At 42.5% G+C, this 12176-nt stretch overlaps 1 long non-coding RNA gene across 1 annotated transcript; it reads right to left on the reverse strand.

The window, feature by feature from the left end:
- Positions 1 to 4531: 4531 nt before the first annotated feature.
- Positions 4532 to 9597, reverse strand: LOC108531996 (uncharacterized). Its single transcript, XR_001886331.1, has 3 exons — positions 9507 to 9597; positions 6137 to 6321; positions 4532 to 5333 (listed from the first exon to the last, which is right to left on the reverse strand). It is a non-coding gene; the product is annotated as an uncharacterized LOC108531996 (long non-coding RNA).
- Between the last annotated feature and the right edge of the window lie 2579 nt (positions 9598 to 12176).

The raw sequence follows: 12176 nt of genomic DNA on the forward strand, positions 1-12176 counted from the left end.
GTGACCTCCCTGTTAAAAGAAAAACAACAAATGGAAAACAACAATGACTACAATATCAACAAAAAGACCCTACAAAAACCCTATTCAAAGGTCAGCAACCTGAAAGATCAAAGGTAGATAAGCCCACAAAGATGAGAAAGAATTAACACAAAAACGCTGAAAACTCACTGAAAGAGCCAGAGTGCTAGTTCTCCTCCAAATAACTGCAACACCTCTCCAGGAGGAGCACAGAGTTGGTCTGAGGCTGAGATGGCTGAATTGACAGAAGTAGGCTTCAGAAGGTGAGTAATAATGAACTTCAATGAGCTAAAGAAGCATGTTGTAACCCAGTGCAAAGAAGCTAAGAATCATAATAAAACAATACTAGATCTGATAACCAGAATAGCCAGTTTAGACAGGAATATAACTGACCTGATGGAGCTGATAATACACAACAGGAGAACTTCAAATGTAACCACAAATATCAATAGCAAAATAGACAAAGCAGAGGAAAGAATATCAGAGCTTGAAAATGATCTATCTGAAATAAGCCAGGCAGACAAGATAGAGAAAAAAGAATAAAAAGAAATTAACAAAATCTCCAAGAACTACAGTATTATGTTAAAAGACCCAACCTGTGACTGATTAGGGTACATGAAAGAGGTGGGGGGTGGGAAATGGAACCAAGTTGGAAAACACACTTCAAGATGTCATCCAAGAGAACTTACCCAACTAGCAAGACAGGCCAACATTCAAATTCAGGGAATCCAGAGAACCCCAGCAAGATACTCCATGAAAATCAACCCCAAAACACATAATCATCAGATTCTCCAAGATGAAAATGAAAGAAAAAATGTTCAGGGCAGCCAGAGAGAAGGGCCGAGTCACCTACAAAGGGAAGCCCATCAGACTAACAACAGACCTTTCAACAGAAACCCTACAAGCCAGAAGAAAGTGGCAGCCAACATTCAACATTCTTAAATAAAAGAATTTCTAACCCAAAATGTTATATCTGACCAAATTAAGCTTCATAAGTGAAGGAGAAATAAGATGCTTTTCAGACAAGAAAATGCTGAAGGAATTTGTCACCACCAGGCCTGCCTTGCAAGAGCTCCTGAAGGAAGCACTAAATATAGAAAGGAAAAACCAGTACCAGCCACTAAAGAAACACACTGAATTACACAGACCAGTGACACTATGAAGCAACCACATAAACAAGTCTGCAAAATAACCAGCTAGCATCATGATGACAGGACCAAATTCACACATACCAATAGTAACCTTAAATGTAAATGGATCAAATGCCCCCAAATAAAAGACAAAGAATGGCAAGCTGGATAGAGCCAAGACTGATCGGTATGCTGTTCTCAAGAGACCCATCTCACATTCAAAGACACACATAGGCTCAAAATAAAAAGGTGAAGGAAAATTTATCAAACAAATGGAAAACAGAAAAAAGCAGAGGTCAAAATATTATTTTCTGACAAAACAGACTTTAAACCAACAAAGATCAAAAAAGACAAAGAAGGACATTACATAATGGTAAATGGTTCAATTCAACAAGAAGAGCAAACTGTCCTAAATATATACATACCCAATACAGGAACACCTAGATTCATAAAGCAAGTTCCTAGAGATCTACAAAGAGGGTTAGACTCCTGCACAACAATAGTAGGAGGCATTAATACCCCACTTACAAAATTAGATCATCAAGACAGAAAATTAACAATGATATTCAGGACCTGAAATCAGCTCTGGATCAAGTGGACATGATATATATCTACAGAACTCTCTACCCAAAAACGACAGAATATACATTCTTCTCAGTGCCACGTGGTACTTACTCTAAAATTGATCACACAATAGAAAGTAAAACACTCCTCAGCAAATGCGAAAGAACTAAAATCATAACAAACAGTCTCTCAGACCACAGCACAATCAAGAAAAAGAAATTCAATCAAAACCACATAACTACATGGAAATTAAACATCCTGCTCATGAATGACTCCTGGGTAAACCATGAAATTAAGACAGAAATCAAGAAGTTCTTTGAAACTAATGAGAGCAAAGAGATAGCATACCAGTATTTCTGGGACACAGTTGGGGCAATGTTGAGAAATTTATAACACTAAATGTCCACATCAAAAAGCTAGAAATATCCCAAGTTAACATACTAACATTATATCTGAAAGAATTAGAGAACCAAGAGCAAACAAATCCCAAGGCTAGCAGAAGACAAGAAATAACCAAGGGTCAGAGCAGAACTGAAGGAGATGAAGACACAAAATACCCTTCAAGAAAATCAGCAAATCTAGGAGCTGTTTTTTAAAACATAAATAAATAAATAAAATAGAAGCACTGCTTGCCAGACTAATAAAGAAGAAAAGAAAGAAGAATCAAAGAAACACAATCAGAAATGATAAGGGGGATATCACCATTGACCCCGCAGAAATACAAACAACCATCAGAGAATACTATAAACACCTCTATGCACATAAACTAGAAAATCTAGAAAAATGAATAAATTCCTGGACACATACACCCTGCCAAGACTGAACCGGGAATAAATTGAATCCCTGCATAGACCAATAACAAGTTCTGAAATTGAGGCAGTAAAAAATAGCCTACCAACCACAAAAAGCCCAGGACCAGATAAATTTATAGCCAAATTCTACCACAGGTACAAAGAAAAGCTGGTAGCATTTCTACTGAAACTAGTCCAAAACAATGAAAAGGAGGGATTCATCCCTAACTCATTTTACGAGGACAGCATCATCCTGATACCAAACCCTTTCAGAGTTCAACAAATAAAACTTCAGGCCAATATCCCTGATGAATATCAATGCAAAAATCCTCAATAAAATACTGGCAAACTGAATGCAGCAGCACATCAAAAGGCTTATCCACCATGATCAGCTTGGTTTTCTCCCCATGGTTGGTTCAACATACCCAAATCACTAAGTGTGATTCATCACATAAAACAGAACTAAAGACAAAACCACATCTTTCTTCAATAGATGAAGAAAAGGCCTTTGATAAAATTCAACATCGCTTCATGTTAAAAACTCTCAAACTAGGTATTGAAAGAACATACCTCAAAATAATAAGAGCCATATATGACAGACCAACAGTTAATATTATACAGAATGGGCAAAAGCTGGAAGCATTCCCCTTGAAAACCAGCACAACACAAGGATCCCTTCTCTCACCACTCCTATTCAACATAGTATTGAAGTTCTGGCCAGGGCAATCAGGCGAAAGAAAGAAAGGGTATTCAAATAGGAAGGGAGGAAGTCAAATTATCTTTGTTTGCAGATGACATGACCTTATGTATAGAAAACCCAATCTTCTCATCCCAAAAGCTTCTTGAGCTGATAAGCAACTTTAGCAAAGTCTCAGGATACAAAATCAGTGTGCAAAAACCACTAGCATCCCTATACACTAGTAACAGGCAAATAGAGAGCCAAATCATAAACTAACTCCCATTCACAATTGCTACAAAGATAATAAAATACAGCTAACAAGGGATGTGAAGGACCTCTTCAAGGAGAACTACAAACAACTGCTCAAAGAAATCAGAGAGGACACAAATAAAAAAATATTTCATGCTCATGATAGGAAGAATCAATATTGTGAAAATGTCATACTTTCAAGGAGCGCTTGAAATCAGTGGGTTGGTTTTCTAGGGCTCCTGTAATAACACACCTCAGTTGGCTGGCTTAATACAACAGAAATTTATTTTCTCACAGATGTGAAGGCTGGAAGTACAAACTCCAGATGTTAGCAGGATTAGTTTCTACTGGAGGCTTTGAGGGAGATTCTGTTCCATGGCTGTCTCCTGGATCCTGGTGGTTCTTAGCAACCCTTGCTGTCCCTTACCTTGTGGATACATCACTCCAATCTCTGCCTCCACTTTTACATGACACATTTTTCCATGTGTGTGTGCATGTGTGTATGTGTGTGTGTGTTTTCTTAAGAACAGCAAACATTGGATTTGGGAGGGCCCACTCTAATCCACTATAAACTTCCCTTAGTTTGGTTACATCTACAAAGACCCTGTTTGCAAACTAGGTCACATTTGAGGTTCTGAGTGGACATGAATTTGTCAACTCAGTTGGTAACGGACCAGTCTGAGGGCAACATAAGAGGTGAAACTAAGCAGGAAGGTTTAGTGCAGAGTTATGAGAGAAGTGTAGTCAGGGCTAAGATCTAAGCAACGCTGTTCTACTCCTTTAGAGAAGAAATTTTTCTGTCTTTTATCTTCCTTCAGCCACTCCTGTGACCACCTCATCCCAATCTCTCTCTACTACTTCATAGTCCTTAAAGGTTATAAGCATGAGCTCTGCACTTCTGTGTCCTTCATTTCTAGATCCTGGTTCTCTTGTTGGCCACATGCCCTCAGGGACTTATTTCCCTCTACTTCAGTTTTCTCTGGAAAAATGGGATGACAACAATACCAGGTTCATACAGCCATTTTGATAACTGAGCAATGTAATGTTTTATAAAGTGCTTGTCTCAAAGGAATAATGTATGGATTCAGGTAACTTGCCTATTTTTAATTGAGTTGCCTTTTTATTGATTTGACTTACTTTATGCTAATGTCAAGTGATACTTTGGCCTTCTCTTTAATTTCTATCTTTTATTTGCCCCACTGCCTCTTATAGATGGTACAATGGTAGAAAGTCCAGACTGTGTCCAGAGACGCAGCCAATCCTGCACATTGAGGAGGATGAATCAAGTTCCTTGACTGGGGCAATAGTTGTAGTTTCCCACATGCCAGGACATGGTCCCTAGCAATGTCCCACAATGGTAGCTGCAGCATTCACTCAAACAAGACGGTGATGTCATGACATGAAATGGTCTCTCCTGGCTATGATCTACTGTTTGCAACTGGTGTCATTTGGTTCTGGCATTTGTTGCTTACACTAACATATCAATGATAGGCCTATATATCATCCTTTGGTCAAGTGAAGGCCCAGTTGGGTCCTGGTCTCATTGGATGGTGCATTACAGGGTATGGCACTACATCCAAGACATGCTTAGAGTGGCTTGCTACCTGTCACTCTTAGTAAAGTCAAACCCTCTGAACCTCAGTTTCTTCATCTATAAATGGGGATGATATCTACCTCTTAAGACTTTGTATTAGGTTGTTCAGGCTGCCAGAACAAAATATCACAGACTAGTGGCTTAAACAACACTTCTGAAGGCTGGAGGTCCAGAATCAAGGTCCTGTCAGGGTTGGATTCTGGTGAAGGCTCTCTTCCTGGCTTGCAGATGGTTGCCTTCTTGCTGTGTCTTCTCATGGCCTCTTCGCTGTGCACAGGCAGAAAAAGAGATCTCTGATGCCTCTTCCCCTGTTTGTAAGGACATCAGATTAAGTAAGGCCCAATAGATTAAGAGGCCCTATCAGATTAAGGGCCAATACTTCTGACCTCATTTAACCTTTATTACCTCCTTATAGACCCTATCTCAAATAGTCATATTAGAGGTTAGGGCTTCAACATATGAATTTGAAATACATAACAGGCTGGGTGCAGTGGCTCATACCTATAATCCTAGCACTTTGCAAGGCTGAGGTGGGTGATCACATGAGATCAGGAGTTCGAGACCAGCCTGACCAATATGGTGAAACTTCGTCTCTACTAAAAATACAAAAATTAACCGGGCGTGGTGGCGCATGCCTGTAATCCCAGTTACTCAGGAGGCAGAGGTAAGAAAATCACTTGAACCCAGGAGGAGGAGGTTGCAGTGAGCTGAGATCATGCCATTGCACTCCAGCCTGGGCAATAAGAGCAAAACTCTATCTCAAAAAAACAAACAAAAAACAAAATACATAACAGTATTTTGAGGATAGCAGAACATAGATCATGCTCTGAAGATGGTAGCACTTTTGATGTGGGTCATAATGAGGTCAAGAAGGTTGCAGCAATCAGGCTGACGAAGGAAAATCTGAAGAGACCAAGACAAAGGTAAATCCCCTGATCCTTGGAGAAGGACTGAACGTCAACACCAGACCCCCTACTTGGCAGCAGCCATGTTTTGCTGCACCTCTATTTATACTTGAATTCACTGTTTAATAACTATCTGTGGTTTTCTTTTCTTGATGCTACCTTCTCCCTCTCTTCCTACGTTCAGTCAGCCACCAGATGTGCCTTACCTGCCTTCACTGCTATCTGTTTAGTTCAGACCTCCATCTTTGATGGCTTGGATTTGAAGAGTAGCTTCCTGTTTGATCTCTCATCTTTGTCCAGTCCAATCCACTCTCACACTACAGACAGGCCGATTGTGTAAAATGTAGACTAGATCCTGTCACTTTCCTAATTGAAGGGTTTCAGTGACTTCCTATTTTAAGACAAACCCAAATTTGATAACAGGTTCACAGGGCCAACATTGTCTGCTCTAGCTCCTGCATGTCCCTCTGCCTGAGTGCCTGCCAACCCCACCTTTTTTTATCCTCTGACCCAGATGGCTCTGGGTCTCTGCCCATGCTGCTCTGCCTGCTCCTGTCTGTTCCCACACTCTTATACCAGACTCACTTTCCAGAGCTCAGGTTACAAGCCACACAATTTGGAAAACCTCTTTTTGGAGGTTGGGTGGGATCTAGCCCATGTGCTCACAGGTGCCTGTTCCTCCTCTGCTGACAGTTATTCCACTATACTGAAGTTGCCTGTAGTCTCCCACATCAGACGCTAAGCTCTGGGAGTCAGGGCAGCTGTGTCTGCAGTCTTACTGATTGTTGTATCCCCAGCACCCAGCACAGCACCTGACACATGGCAGATGTTCAATAAATGTTGGTTGAATGAATTATCCTTTTAAAATCATTTTTAATATTTGTGAATGTATGTTCACAAGAGCCTTGTTTACAATAGCTAAAAGATGGAAACAACTCAAGAGCTCACCGATGGATGAATGGATAAACATAGTGTGCTATGGATATCCATGAATATTATTTAGTCTTAGAAAGGAAAGAAATTCTGGCACACACTGCAACATAGAGGAACCTTGAGGATATTATGCTAAGTGAATTAAGCCAGGCACTAAAGGAGAAACACTGTATGATTCCTCTTATGTGAGCTTCCTAGAGTTGTCAAATTCATGGAGATAGAGAGTTAAACAATGTTTGCCAAATGCTATGGGGAAGAGAGAATGGGAAGTTCATGTTTAATAGGTAGCGAGTTTCAGTTTGGGAAGATGAGAATGTTCTAGAGACATATGGTGGTAAATGTCATAGATCTGTAAACTTAAAAATGAGTCAGATGGTAAATTGTATGCTCTGTGTATTTTACCACAATAAAATGGCCACACTAAAATATTGCTTATGATATTCCAAGTGAAAAAAATAAAACCTCCAGGTAGTACTGTAGAGAGAGAGAAATGGATCAGTGGGGTGTCTGCCGGCAACTGTGATCAAGATTCAGGAACCCATGGTGGGCAGGTCAGGTAAAGGCTCCTGCCTTAGTCAGGCTCATTGCCTCTGGACAGCCTCAGGTAACCCTCACATCTGCTCCAGACACTGCTGCTCATTTTTTAGTTTATTTCAATTGAGATATTTAAAATGGACATTCAGGTTTATAGGAAACTCTACCCTTACAGTATACTCACTACGCTGTCTGCTAAGTAGGAGTGCATTGAAATAGGCTTCTCTGTAACTTCAGGAATGAAACATCATTAAGGCACCCAGCAGCAGACTATTTCCAAAGACGTCAATACCTCCGTCTCCCACCTTGCAGGATTTTTGCAAGGAGACCTTGTCTTTCCTCCCATCAAGGGGTGGCATCCCTTTCTCTTCCCCTGAGTCTGAGATGGCAGAAGTGATGTTGTGTAGACTTCCAAGACAATGTCATGACAGTGTTTGTGCTCTCCAGGGGAGCCAGGTCCCATGCGATGAAGAAGCTCAAGGTAAAAGACTGAATGAAGAGGCAGCACATGCGGTGAGGGAGGCCATGTGGGAGGCTGAACACTTGCTGTATGAATGACCTTCCAGCTCAGCCCAGCTGTTGTCCACCATGATTTCATGAGACACCCAGCCTGATGCCACGTGGGACAGAGCAGGCCAACCAGGTCCTACCCAGACCCAGAGAATCATTGGGTCATAATAATCATTGCTGTTCTAAGTCACAAGGTTTTGAAATGGCTTGATTTGCAGCAATATATAACCAAAACCACATCTTCTACCAAATTAAGCATGAAGAGTGTAGAATTGTATTATAGAGAGCTCTAGTGCAGCGCCCCCTCCAGTTTGTATTCACTGTAATACTATTAAATTAAAAGGAAAGAAATCCACCTACAGCTCCCTCGTCCCAATGCTTCACTTATTTTCCTTTTTTTCATTTCTAGCTTCTGGTGGTGGGCATACATAGATAAGCAACGCTGTGGTTATCAAGTACATAGCATTTTGCAGCTTTACCTCTCAGCTTTATAGCATTCAGTCGCACACTCAACAAACACTTATTGAGATCTACTCTATGCTGGTCACTGAGGATTTAGAGCTAAATAAGTACATACCATTTTTTCACAATTTTTTTTTTTTTACCATACTTTACATAAACATTTCCTTGAAATTGCTTTTGAGTTAAACACAAGTTGAGCCAGGTGTTTGTCTTCGTAGACATTTTAGCTCTAAAGAATTTATGGTAGATTATAATATGATCTATAGTATCAAACCATAAAATTAAAAGTATCAGAAAATAAAAATAAATATGCCATGAACCTAGTCCAATAGAATTACTCTAACTAAATATGAAGCAATGGGATTTCAGCCAAGACAAACAAATAGTGAATTATTCTCATTGCTTGATTAAAGCATGCACATCATTCTCCTAATTGAAATGAAGATTCTGACCTCATCAAATGGTAGGAGTGCAAGGTGACTCCAAGGTGGGGAGGTGGAGGTAGCACGTGTGGGCAGGTGTCTGCTCTTCAAAGGGCTTGACTGTGAAGAGGACAGAGTGTGTTGTGGTGGGGAGGGGCGGTCAGAAGGGAGACACTGTTCGGATGCAGATGGCAAGGTCCCGTTAGAGAGTCAGTAACAGGATTCAGGGAGCAGAGGGGCTAACTAGTGGGACAGGGTCCCTGAGATGGCCTGGGGATGGGATCGGGAACTCACACGGGAAGACTGGCCTCCCGCCATGCGAAGAGTTGCTGCCCTTCTGCCTTGTGACAAGAGGGAAGATAAACACAGATGAAAATAGGTTTGTGGATTTGGAAGGAAAACGAAGGTGTTTCCTGGCTGACAATGTCTATTTTTTTTCTGTTTAAAGTAGGAGATGAAGGAGAGTGCGGGAGAGAGAGGCTGGAGGTTTGAAAGGGATAGCAAAGGTTCCCATGCTCCTTTGTTGAATCTGCTGATGATCTATGCGGAGTTTAGACAGTTGGAAATCTGAACCCTGGAGCGGACTGAAGGAAAAAGATAGATTGGGCCATGAGTATCCCCAGGGCCTTGGCCCAATCTTCAGAGCAGTCTCCTGACCCCCATGAAAAGCTGCCATCTAAACTGCTGTAGACTTGGGCTGCAGATTCTCCTGCACCTGCTTTTCTGAGACTGGTGATTCATGGAGACCCTGGAGACAGGCAGAGGGCGCAGCCAATGGGGCCCCTCCGGAAGAGTCTGAGGGGAGGAGAGGCAGTGGACTGGACGAGGATTTCTGTTGAGTATTTCCGTTGGGCGCGAGGCCTCATGGGAGAGGTGGGAACCCACCAGGCTCAGAGCTGCAGCAGTGGGGCAGGGACTCAGTGCGCCAGGCAGGATCCAGTCCCAGAGAAACGGGACAGCAGGGCTGTGTGGTGTCCAAAGGTGGAGAACCTTCATCAGAGGCTGAAACCTAGAGGAGGAAGAACCACATCATGGGAACACAAGGAGGGATATGGAGCTGAGAGCCGGTATGGGTCTAATCTTGAGCAGGCTTCTTGGCAGCCGTTCTCCCTTTCTGACTCCGAATTTTCTGACTTTCCTTCCCTCCTAGGTGCTGTCAGAGTTCTCCTGGTCTGAGTGTGTTACTCTCCTGAGAGTCTGAGGAGATGGCTGCAGGAGCAGTGGCTGGATCTATCCCTGTGCTGTGCTTGGGCGGTGACAAATCTGCTGCTACACTGGGCAGTAGCAGAAGTTTGGCAGTGTTTTGGCTTAATTGCCATGTGGGCGGCAGTGGTGCATGTGGTCAGCATCCCTGAACTCACATCCATGAAGATTTCTGGTGCCATGGCAATATCCCCTGCTGCTTTGAATGTGAAGAGCTTCAGCCATTTTTGATTCACCCCAAATTTGAAGAGCTTTAGCCATGTCTGGTCAAAGTCCCTTGTGCTCACAAGTCCAAACAACAGGACTCAGTAGGAAGCCCCAAAGAGTGGTAGACTTGGTAGACCTCTACATGTAGACCTGGGCTGGCTGCAGCATACCTCAAGATAGACGGGTCAGTTCTGGGAGCAAGGCAGGATTCTAGGTATGGTGGAGCTCAGTGGTGTGTTTCCACTGAACCTCATCCTCTCCTAGTGGGACTGGCCACACCATTCTCTTCCCACTGGGACTCATCCAGATTTATTTTAGTCCCCGTTGGAGATTCAAGTGAGGTGTTAAGACTGAGCCCACACCTAGGAGCTTGGGGAATCCCACAGGGCAGAACCAAGGTCAACCTACCCGGCAAGTCTGGCTAAGAATTTTCCTTTGGAGAAGAATTATCTTCTCTGTATTCAAGATTAGTGCTGGAGAAACCAGAGTACAATTAAATAAATCTCAAACTCCTAGTTCTAAGATTCTGAAAACTCTTCCAGATTTAAAGATACTGAAAGAAAGCTCAATATCACAGGCTTCTGGTGAGGACCAAATTACATAGTCTGTGTGAAAGAGCTCTGCAATGTTATCAACTGCATGCCACCCACCCATAGACAACCTTAGCATCACTATATATAGAGAAAACTAGAACAGCAAGTGTTTGTTTGTTTGTTTGTTTTGAGACAGAGTCTCACTGTGTCACCCAGGCTGCAGTGCAGTAGCATGATCTCAGCTCACTGCAACCTCTGCCTCTCGGGTTCAAGCAGTTCTCCTGCCTCAGCCTCCTGTAGCTGGGACTACAGGCGCACGCCATCACTCCTGGCTAATTCTTGTAAATTTTAGTAGAGATGGGGTTTCACCATATTGGCCAGGCTGGTCTCAAACTCCTGACCTTGTGATCCACCCACCTCAGCCTCCCAAAGTGCTGGGATTACAGGCATGAGTCACTACGCCCAACTGCAAGTGTTTATTTTTTAAATGAGAAAACGAACTAAGGTAATCAGGAGTAGGCCATGTCCCAGAGACAATATTTAGAGGGACACAAACATCATAGTATGAGGGAGAAAAGACTTTAAGAAGGGTGTTGCTCCTCCCAAACTTCAATCAGTTCAAAACTTGAAATTCGAAAGGCCTGTTAACAGGTAATGGTAGGTACTGTACATGAAGAAACCTGAGCAGAAGAGGATTGTCACACAGGACAAAGTGAAGAGGGTGTAGACGAACATCTGCTTCCTCATGGCTGCCAATATTAGGCAGAGATAGAGGCTAGTGAAGCCATGGCTGCTGCAGCAGATGCTGGGTTGGCTCACCATAAGCAGGTGCTGAAACAGAAGGAACAGAAACACCCACCAGCTGCCAACCTGCAGGAGGAAGTAAAGGAGGTACAAAAGCAAGAGCATATGAAAGTTCAGGGTGGATTTCTTCAGAAAAGTGATGTGTTCCTGCATCACCACTATGGGGCTGCCCTCTTCACCTACCCCCAACTCCACTGACTTCCCCTTGACCTGTTTATGGTGAAGCTGAACCATGAAGAATTCCATAAGGAAGAGGAGGCCTATGAAGATGAAGATAAAGAAGTTCAAAGTTCTTGTTATAGAATTGTAAAATCTTTTTTTTTTTTTTTTTCAAAACACACATTTGGAGAAGGGCAAAGATGGGAATGAGAATGACGACATTAGAAGAAAATATCGTCAGTCACCTCATCCTGTACTACGTATATTAACTCCAAAAGTAATTTAAGTGCCTATCCTGTGCCTGAGTGTTAGGATCCTTCCAGGGAGTCAGGATGAGATGTACAGCAGGGGGCACCCAGGAACCCTGCCTTGCTGGGTATACGCTGTGCTGCCCAGGTGAACATGATATTCCCAGATCACCTAGTTGAATGTATTTGGGATTTTCCTCTAGCATAGTCTTGGTCTTGAAGCTGACTGTG

The sequence above is a fragment of the Rhinopithecus bieti genome, unplaced genomic scaffold, assembly GCF_001698545.2.
Source record: "Rhinopithecus bieti isolate Rb0 unplaced genomic scaffold, ASM169854v2 scaffold_7884, whole genome shotgun sequence".
NCBI classification, from domain to species: domain Eukaryota; kingdom Metazoa; phylum Chordata; class Mammalia; order Primates; family Cercopithecidae; genus Rhinopithecus; species Rhinopithecus bieti.